Genomic DNA, 11168 nt, shown 5'->3' with positions numbered 1-11168 from the left:
GTGGGTGTATAGAGTGTGTTGTGTAACTACCGCTGATATGAGCAGCCACAGGACATTGATGGAAAAGAGTTTTTAAATCTCAAGAGTCCTTTTTCCAAGTAAAGTAAGTTAAATGAAAACATGGACTGTGCTAAATTTACAGCCCTTACTTCAGATGACAACAACTTAGACTGTGACTCGTGCAGCATCACATATTTCTCCAATATTGATTTGCCTGAAACTTTGAATGGTTAAATTGGCCAGCTTTCTCCATCCTCATGGGAAGCCATTGTATGGTTTGTGAGTAAAGCAGTGATCAACTTTGGCACTAAGTTAAAAGAATGCTGCCCTGTTATGCATTGAATGATGCCAGTCAGGCAGTGCTGTGGGAAAAACAAAGGGTTACCAAGAAAACGCTTTTGATGGCAGGCAACATGCTGCAATGGCCATTCAAAGAAGTTTTTGTGCTTGGCCATGTGAACCACATTTCTGCTGTTTATTTCTAAACTGTTGAGTGGGGAAGCTTTGAAAGTCCAACAAACTCCTGGGTTGTATTTCCTTTGTCATGGTGTCCGCATAATGATCTGATTTGGTTGTTTGATTAAAATGAGTAAGCTAAGTTTTTACTTTTTTTCTTACTTAACTGGTTGATCTCTCACTCATGTCACTGACAAAGGTTCTTCACTGTAGCTTATAAAGTTTCAGTTGCTGCCATAAGTTGGATTTCATTCTGCTATAAATTGGATTCTGACTAAGTGTACATACTTGTGGGTAACACAAAGGGGGCAAAACTTTAGCTGCACTGAAAAGTTCTCTGAAGGCCTTATACATCCATTAATGTTGCCTTGATTTATTAACTCTCCAAGCATAGTGTCAGTATGTACAATCTAAGCTTCTGTTAGCCCGATTCTTTCATTAGAAGCCCTTGAACAAGCTGGAGAAATCTTAAGTTAAAGAAAGTATTTATTAGTGGTCACATGTAAAGTATGGCAGCGCTGGACTGGGAGTGGCAGAGCTCTCGCAGGAAATCCATCAGCCCGAGCCCCGATATCCAGAAACATTTCATATCTATGTTCACCTTTTCTCTCACAGAGGTTGCACTTACACGCAACTGAGTATAATTGGCCAGTTATTAGTGACATGAGCAGGCCAACCTTCGTCTTCGTTGTGTTCTTTGGATATGATAAACAACGTGTGTGTGTGAGTGTTGTTTAAGGTGTGTATCTAATGTACTAGTCTATCTGACAAGATAGAGACGCTTTATCTGACCCAGTCATTTAGTCTAGTTATGCTATCTTAAAGTCTTGGACCATTTAAGGTCATCTATTGTGTTGTACGAGCAGAATGGAAAAGTACAAAAATAGGAACATGGCTTATTTAGAAAAATACAGAATATGAATATATAATGTCTAAGAACAAAGCCAATTATAACACCTCTTTCATGACAATGTGTGGATGTTTTCCAAAAAATATGCCTTTGTTTCTCTGTACAGGAGATCTCTGTACAGGAGGTCTCAGTCCAGTGACGCAGTTTCTGAGATGTCGTGGCGAGAGATCAGTAAACTCACACGTGCAAAAACAAAGTCCCTCTGGGGGAGGAATAAAGGGATTTGACCTGCAACCTTTCTTTTAATCAGTTTTCAACCTCTAAGAATAAAGACAGTTTTTTTGTCCAATGACATGGACATATTTGGTGGACAAACTAACCATGACTTTGTTGGACTGCTGAGCTCCCATTTGTGAATAAACCTTCAGCACTTAATAACTACAAACTATTTCAAAATATGAAATGCATAAATAAATGTATGAAAAAACTGATATTTTACTTTATCTAAAAGGTAGACTTGTTTGTCTCCTCAGTATGCTATTTCAGCTGGTTAAAGTCAAATCCGTGAGAAAGACTGTGTCTTGTCTACCCACTCCGTAATCTCAGTTGTTTCACCTTGCTGCTGACAAGGGCCTCAGAAACAGCTGCTCTGCCCAGTTTTTCACAAGGGTGATTACCACTGTGATATGTACTTTATCTGCCTTTGAAAGACCAGCCCTGACGATGTCAAGCACTCTCAGATGAGTCCTCAGGACTTTCTTTGGTTCAAGAAAGACTAAGAGGTGAGAAGACGGGCCATGCTTTTGAATCATAATAGAAGCCGTTACTTTTGTCTCTATTGAAATGCCTGCAAAGCTGAACCAGCATCACGCACACATATTCATGTTTTTATAAACTTAAAAAGGAACTTTAATCAGTGCAGAGGACAGGAGGAAGTATAAATGGAGCAAGACAGCATTGGCCTTTGCTGAGGCAACAAATCAGATCCTGGCTGCCCGGCTCCACTTCCTGCCTCCCAACGATCCAGTGGATGCTTGTCAAAAGCTTCAGCTATTGTTGCTTTTTCAAATTTATTCCCATTCAACCACCTGTCCTCAAACATTGTTGATAAGAGGTCATAATCATATACTCTAACAGAAGCTCTTTTTTCATGGAAATGTATTAAACTGAGGGCAAGTTGGACAGTGACTTGTCTGAAGGTAAAACGTGCTGATAAACAAAGGTGCATGTCAGAGCTAGTTAGTTAGCATGCTAAATTCATTGGGTATCTCTGCATCACAGTTTAAAAAATTTTCATTGACATAGTCACATATTATTGATGGTTTTAGTTAGTGTTTGAATGTTTTGCACATTTTTAAGCTAGCAGTCTTATAATTTGCACTTGAAAATGATTGATAAGGAGGAGGATCTTCATCATCTTATTTTTGCCCAGCTTTTGGGTGGCTGAGAGATGTAGCCTATAGGCACTACAATTTACGGCCAAAAGTTAGTGCACACAACTAAAGAATTCCAATTTCTACTTTCCTACTTTACCACAGATACACCTTGCCAAGCAAACAAGCAATGGTGATATTATTAGCGGACAGTGCGTCTTCCTCTTATTCAGAACGTGATCAATATTAATTGAAATTAGACAATATGGTAGAGGCCATTGGCCAATATTTTAAGGCTTAAAAATTATAGTTTAAACGTATGGGTGGAGTTGTGGTTTCTGTGTTCCCTTCTTTATACAGTAAACAATTGTAATATACAGATGGGTAATTATGTTGTGTTTAAGGTTTATGCAAACACAATAAGCCAGAATCCTTTATGTATTTTTTTTTTTACTAACATAATTGTTTCCGGTAGCCTCAAATGCCATCATGCCTGTTGTGGGGCAGACCAATGACCCTTTACCAACATTATTTCATGTTTCTTGTCCAAGTCTTAGCAAGAATGCATGACTTTAAAATCATCAGGTCTGACACAACGGACATCTTACCAAAAGGAAATGTTGTGCTTAGAATATGAGTAGCACTCAGACAAATGATCATCTCCCCACTCACCTTTGTTTGTCTACGTTTTGTCGTCACTGTTTTGTTGGAACTGTCAACTCACCAGACAACTAATATATACCACAGGAATTCAGAGGGCTTGACAGCAAATACTGTCATGAAAAGTAAATATGCCACATAGAAACTGTAAGAACAAACAGACAGGTAATCCTTTTTGAAACGATGCTAGTGAATCATGATGATGTACTTGGTGATAAAAAGGACTCACAGAACTGACATTTGTCATCGTTATAATAATAGGAAGAAAAAATTTCAAATCAGGAGTACACCTTACATTTACCACAACTTCAGATCCAAAGATCCAATCTCTTTTTTTTTAAGATTAGGTGCTTGTGATTTGAAAGGTTGAACCTGAACATATTTATAACTCTTAAATCTAGAACTTTGCATTCTCTTTGCCGCTCAAGGTTTTGTGTCCACATTCCAACATCTACAGAGCTCTGTAACACTTTCAGAAAAATCTTGTGGATGCCAATGAGTCTGTAAGGAATTTGAAAATATTTACACATTATTTAAAAGAAAAAGGTCAGTTCAGGAGAAGGCTGCACAGAATCTGCAGATAGCTCGTACAATGTTGGTGTCAAAGCGAGTTCAGTCTGAAAGAGTATGCACACATAGATGTGCCAAGAAAAAGCCTTTGCTGTCCAAAAAGAAGAACAGAACAAAGCTATGGTTTTTATATGAACATGCAGGAAATGAAGAGACCTCTTGGGATTATGTGCTCTGCACAGAGTAAATAGATAGAGTTGCTTGGCCACAATAATACAAGACTTTTTCAAGGCAGACCAAAGACAAATAACTTTAAAGCACCTGTGAATCATGGAGGTGGAAATGTTATCATTTGGGGCGGCTTCCCTGCACAGGGCATAAAGCGATTGCAGTCATTGACAGAGCTATGAATTCTGCATTGTATCAAAGAGTCCTTTAAGAAAATGAGGATTGTTAGCAACGGTGGTCCAGGATAATGGTTGTCAGTATACAAGCAAATCCATTAAAGAATGGCTCAAAAACGAAGAAATAGTAAGTTGTGGTATGTTCATTAAAGAATGTAGTGTTCAACCCTTGAAAGTTTTCCATATTTTATTATATTTCAAACTCATCTTGAAATAGATTCAGCTTTTTTCTTCTTCTTATCAGTCAACAAACAATAGTGTACAATGAAAGCAAGTCTTTGAACTAATCAAAAATCAAAGACTAAAGTGTGCCATTTACTTAAATATCCAGAAGCTTAACACCAAATGACCACCCAGAAAACACTGGAGTGACCTCAGAAAAACTCAGGGAAAGTAATGAAGTGTGGACCTGAATCCGGTAGAGTATCTGTGGGGAGACCAGAACATGGCTGTGCACAGACTCTCCACATCCAAACTGGTTGGGTTTGAATGTTAAATCCACAAAGGATTAGAGAAATTAATTTTTTAGATACGTTGAAGAAATAGTATTGATGTTGTTTGCTATTCACATGCTAGAATATCTCTCATACAGTTTCATGCAACTGCAAAATTTTTGTGAAGTTGCTTATCTGACAAAAAAAGTGAATTTATGAGAGTAGAAGTCAAATTTAGCACTTCAAAACACTTTTTTAACACTATATTACAGAAGGAATCCTGTTAACATGGCACTAAAAAGGATCCTTGGGTTTCTTTTATCAGAAGGCCTAACACGTCAGAGACTGTGATTGAAAATAAGCCCATTAACGCTACGTTTTAACTCACAGTCAAAGTCTTTTAAGGCTGCCCCTCTGCTCTAATAAAAAATCATAATTTTACAACTGCAACCATCATCTGACAAAATGCTACTCCAGTAATTTCAAGGCAACATCTGTTTGGTGGATTCGGCTGTATTTACATGTACGTCGATCTCTCACAGAGAAAGTCAGACATGGCAGAATGTCTTGTATTTTTTCCCCACACAGTCCACAGTGTCTAACATGCCTAAGTCAATAACTCGATTGCTGTGCACGTGAAAGGTTACAAGGATGATGGTTAATTAAATGACCATGTCAAACTCATGAGTTCTCTTCTATATTTGTGCTGGTGCTCTCCACGCATTCTTGAATGCATGTTTTTTCGGCTTCAGAGAGGACAGACAGCATCTGTCTAATCAGTGGCTTCTCAGTGGCCTGCTGCACCCCTGCTGCGTCAAGACCGCTTCAAAAACTCTTCCCTCCACTGCAGTGATCCTATTATCCTGAGCAGGTCGCAGACGGACACCATGAACACAGCCTTATGGGAAAATGCGTCATTCCTGTCTGCCTCACATCATTCTACTTTGATTACTGTCTGTGGATTAGAAGAAAATTGTTTCCCTGTGATGACAATCCCTTTGAGTAGTGACACAGAAGTTTTTATTATTTACTCTTACTTCACTCATTTACTTGTTGTGCCTCAGCTAAGGCTGGCACTTGTGTGTGTTGAATGTTCCGAGGAAAATAAAGGATTTGTTGGGATTAGTTCCTTGCAACAGACGAATGGCTGTAAGAAACTTGTTGTGGCACCACCAGATACATGATCATCCTTTAATCTTACTGGAGCTCACAGGGGGTGTGGCGGGTTGGAGAGGACACTGCTTTCGTGCAATCATCCTTAAATCTCTGGGTTAGATGGAGGCCTCGAGCTCCCTGTGAGTGATTCATGTGTCATTTTTGTCATTGTCTTAACATTTTCAGAGAAGATTGATTCTTTTCACTGACGTAAACAATGACACAAAAATAGAACAGACAGAATGCAATAAAAAGAGTCAGAGACTTGCGTGAATTTAATCCCTGTTTGTGATGTGTGTGTGCGTTTGAACTTTTGTTACTCGTGGAAATATAAATCTGTTTACACAGTCACATTGTGGGGACCTGCTGCTGTTTTGGGAACATAAAGTAGGTTAAAAATTTTTTTTTAAAAAGACAAGGGTTAGGGTTAGTAATAAGTCTATGAATAGATAAGTCAATGTAATGTTCTCAGCACATATGGGACCATGGCTGTGTGTGTTTCTGTGAGATGGCTCCCTGACCCTGACATGCTTTTGGCAATTATGTAACAGCAAGAAATCTGTGTCTGAGTGAGAATCAGCACTAGATTAAAACAAAGATTAGAGACTGAGCCTGATGAATAGTTTGTATGCTGACAAAACATATGTTGCTGTCCAAGAACGAATGATAAAATCATAAATAAATGACAAAGGTTTGAATTTAAATAGACTGCAAAGGTTGTATTATTAAAAAAAAGTTTTTGTTTTTTTTTCCCCCATAGTTTCACCTACTGTAAATAATGTAATTAAATACTAATGGCTGAGATAAGATTAGACAATACGAAGCGCTCCTAATTTTTTTAAACTATCCCTTCTAGTTCTGTATTACCATATATATGGGTGCATATACCACAAGGTGACCCTCGAGGTCGAGTAAAACAGAGATAATTAACTCTTTATTATGTGTCTTTAGAATCTAACTGATTTTTACTTCAAGAAATGTGGATTGACATTACTATTGAATTAAAGAAGCTATACAAGTTGCCGAAGGTGAAAGCTAGTGTGGTAGTTAGTAGCTCTCACTTATCTGCAACATTTGCTAAATTTTAATTCCCCACAAATTCTTTATTGCAGCAATTTTCTGAGAAACAGTTGGACTTTGTACCGTAAATGTAGTGTCATGCTGAAATGCCGTTTGTGCAATGGGTTTATGGGTTACAACCACATCTTATTTAGGCTGTAATCTTTTTTTCCAAACAAGAAAGTCAGTTTGAACCATCCCTCACTCTTGTGGTAGTCTGTTGTCAGGTTACATTTATCACATTTTCCATAAAAATTATGGGTGCTTTCATGCAGGGAAATGACGGAAATGCAAAGTTTCTGTGCAAGATGGTGTGATGTAAGTTAGAAAACAATAAAAATAAATGACAAAATGATGAGAGCAAGATTCAAAATTGTGCATTTATACAATTATCAACCCTTTAATGTCCTCAACAAGAGTAAACCAATGATTTTTTTTTTTCTTTTTGGACATTTTTATTTCCTTAAAGCTAGGATAGCAATAATGATTTAATTTCTTTTCAAAAGATTGAGATATCACTTTATGGTAAACCTATCAGTAATTGTAAGAAAAATTATTTGTTTTCTCTATACATTCGCACACACACTCATAAAGCAGTACTGTTACAGTGTTAGAGGCTATGCAGCACTTTTTCTCTATCAAACACATTCACACATTATAGATAATGTGGGTTTCAGTGTCTTGGCACAGTGACTCGTCAACGTGTGGTCTAGGAATTCAGGGATCAAACCACCAACTTTACAACTATCAAATAGCTCTTCCTCCTGAGGCACAGCCACTTGAGGGCATAACATGTACAATCTTAAAGCATTACATGCCTAAACTTGGTGGTTGCTTCCACAATTAGTAAAAAAAAGTACAGTAACTCACAGAGAAATGTTCTGTACCAAACAAGTCCTCCAATTGAACAAGCTGTTTGTTCGTACCCCTCATCTCGGCTTATAATGCTGTCCTATTAAGTATCAAACCTACAGTTAACTTTTTTTTTTTTTTTTAAATCAAAGTATGTTCGATGCCGCAGCACTGTGGACTGTGTGAAAAAGAAAAAGACTTCTGCTGCTTCCAACTTTATCAGTGGGAGATCTAGTCTTGACAAAATCAATGCACAGATGTTGTCTTTTAGTTACTTGAATGTTGAGTTTGTCAGATGACAAAATCAGGATTTTGTTAATGCAGAGCGACAGTCTAGAAGTAGTTTAAGAATGCGTTTCCCAACTTTGGTCCTCCAGACACACTGCCGTGACTGTATGTTTTCCATATTTTCTGTAAATGAATGGTTCTTCATTAGCCTTCTATAGCGCTTTCAGAGCTCAAGGGCTGACCCTTTCATTTGAATCAGGTGTTTTGGAGTAGGGAAACATGGAATACATGCATAGGCCTTGAGGACCAGGGCTGGGAGACACATTCTTAAAGTGTTTCCTGACTGTTGCACTGCGTCTCAGTGGGCTGATTTTCTTTCACAATTTCTGATACATTTAGCCATCTGACAAAAGAACCAGAAAAATATGCGAATGAGAGCAGATTTATTGTGAATTCAGCATGATTATCTTTTACACCATGAAGTTATTTTTCTTTAAAACATTGGATTGAAGGGATTTTTTTAAATCTTTCAATCAGAATCTCTACTAGAATTTCCTGCGTTATGCAATCATTCAATTATGACCACTGTGTGAGTTTGCCTTTCTGTGTGGTCTCACATGAGTAATCACTGAACAGTTTTGTACATTATGTAAAACATGAATGGCAAGGGACATGACATGTGAATGGGAACAAATTCCATCCCCTTCTAACACAGGGTCAGTGTGTTTTAAATGCCTAATCATGTATGTAGAATGTGCTACCACATAAACATTACATATATGCTCCAGATTACATAATCCCAATGCAGGTGCAGAGCAGTACATGATTCAAAACATATTCTTCTTTAGAACTAATGTAACCAGTACAGATTTCATGATCTGGCTTGTTTGAATTACAGGGTCATCAGAGGTTTCAAACTGCTGATTGTTGATACAGCACTTACATTTGTCAGCTTGCTGAGCTTCTTGAAATGACTCACAACTCGTGGCGTAACTTGCTGAGCAGGAGCTGTCATCACTGCTTTCATTTACCTACTTTCTGTGCTCCATGACGACCAAAGTAAGATTATAAGAAACGTTTGTCTATTCAGCACATTTCATCAAATCTCACTTGTAATGGGGCAGCTCTGTGCCAGGTCAGACAGGAATTTAACAGGGAAGGCCAACCCAAGCCAATGACGCACAACCTTTTTTTTTTTTTTTTCAACAGCCAATACAATCTGTTACAGGGACCCAGTAAAGTGACACTTGTATGCAGAGTGAAAGCAATTACAGGCAAGATGATCAAGTGCAGGTGAGCTTAATCAGGTAATGAGGGACGATTCAACAGAAGAGAATGAGTCAGGACATGAATGTAAAAGAGACTGAAAAAGAAAACATCTTAGACTGTGAGACACTGTGGGACATCACACTTAGTACAGATATATTTAAAGCATACCCATCTTAGTACGTTCAGGGACTTGAAATTACATTCAGTCATTCTATTTCATATATCTTGACTTAAAGTTTTTCTGCTTTCAGTCTGATACTGACATTCACTCGCCACTAAAACTCCTCTGTAATGTGATGTAATCAAAAGCAGTGGGTTTGCCATAACTACTACGTTTACAAAGTTATCTCAGTTTAAAATGACATAGTCAAACAGTACAGAAATACACACAAACACACACAAAGGACATATTTTGTATTTTGTGTTCACTTGATCTATTTTCAATTGCTCACAATTAAAAGCCTGGACAAATGACTTGACAGCTTCATTTAAATTGCATGAATAGACCTGACACGGCGGACACAGGGCAACATAGAGTTACAAAGGAATTGATGTCAATTTGTTTTTGTAATGGTACAAAAGCAGCATCAATGAAAGGCTGAGAAACACATTGAAAATCCTTGCACATATTTCAACATTGTTCCTGAAAGAAAGATCAGAAGGAATTTGCATAGATTTCCCTCTCAAGTGCATAATATGATCAAATGATTCAAGCAATCTGAAGGAATTTCAATGCATAAATGGAAAAAAATGCAAGCCTAAGATCGAAATCCATGATCCCTGATCCTCCAGAAGACACTGCATCAAGAGCTATCATTCATCAATAGCTGGTATAATCACCATTACAGAGGGACTGTTCCTTGAAATTTTACTGTGCAAAAAAAAGAAAAGCCTGACGTTAAACTTGTCTAGTGTCAACGTCTCTGAGCTTGAAGGACCATCACACAGTGGAAATGTGTGTTGTGGTCAGATCAACCAATATTCAAGATCTTTTCAGGAGAAAAAAAGGACGTGTGCTTTGGACCAAAGACCAAAGAACTATTGAGACTTTTATTAGCAACAGGTGAAAAAGCCAGGCTGGCCAGCCTGCAGTCCTGACTTAATCAGGACTGTAAGGAATGTGCAGATAAGTTATACTGTTGCAAACTCGAAGAGGTGTTTGTAGAAAGAATGCCAGAAACATTTTTACAAGCATGAGAAGAATCAACATTTCAAGGTGGGAAAAAACTGTCCCAACTTTTTTGGAAAATGCTGCAGGACTGAAATGCAAAAATGAATGTTTATTAACTAAATTGATTAGATAAAGAATGAGACATATTGGATTCTGTCTGAAAAATTAAATAAAAGTTTAAGCAAATGTAAGAAATGCTATCATTACAGCTTCTCTCCTTTGGGGTGCTCCTAAGATTTGGTTTCCCTCGTGTATGTTTTTTAGGTTTACTTAAACGAGATATGATTAGGAAAGTTGGGATGAAATCTTCCATTAATAAGAACACATTTCCTCCTTAAAAGTACCTATTTCGACAAAAGTTTTGAACGAACAAAAGATGGAACAAAAATTGAATTATCGGCTCCAAAATTCTATTATTTTCACATTAAAACATGATTAAGCAACAATGGAAGTTAAATAGAAATCACTTCAGATGCAATCAATGTGACTACAGTAACTATCAGAGCCAAAAGTAGACTGCATTTTCTCAAGGATAAAGGTTGTATCTGAAATTAAAGCTTACTATACACCTCACCACTGTGTATTTCCTGAATGCAAATTTATTTGAATGTCTGGCTCAGGTACAGAGTTATGCTTAGAAAACCCAGTAATGTTCAGATATATGTGTGGAACTTGCTGACCTCCTGCTCATAAACACACCGTGTCACGCAACCACAGAGTGATCAAATTTACACCCACACAACTAAG

This window comes from Leuresthes tenuis, unplaced genomic scaffold (assembly GCF_036924035.1).
Source record: "Leuresthes tenuis unplaced genomic scaffold, fLeuTen1.0.hap1 SCAF_14, whole genome shotgun sequence".
Taxonomy (NCBI): Eukaryota; Metazoa; Chordata; class Actinopteri; order Atheriniformes; family Atherinopsidae; genus Leuresthes; species Leuresthes tenuis.
The sequence above is the reverse complement of the archived record's forward strand: the minus strand, read 5'-3'. Positions refer to the sequence as shown.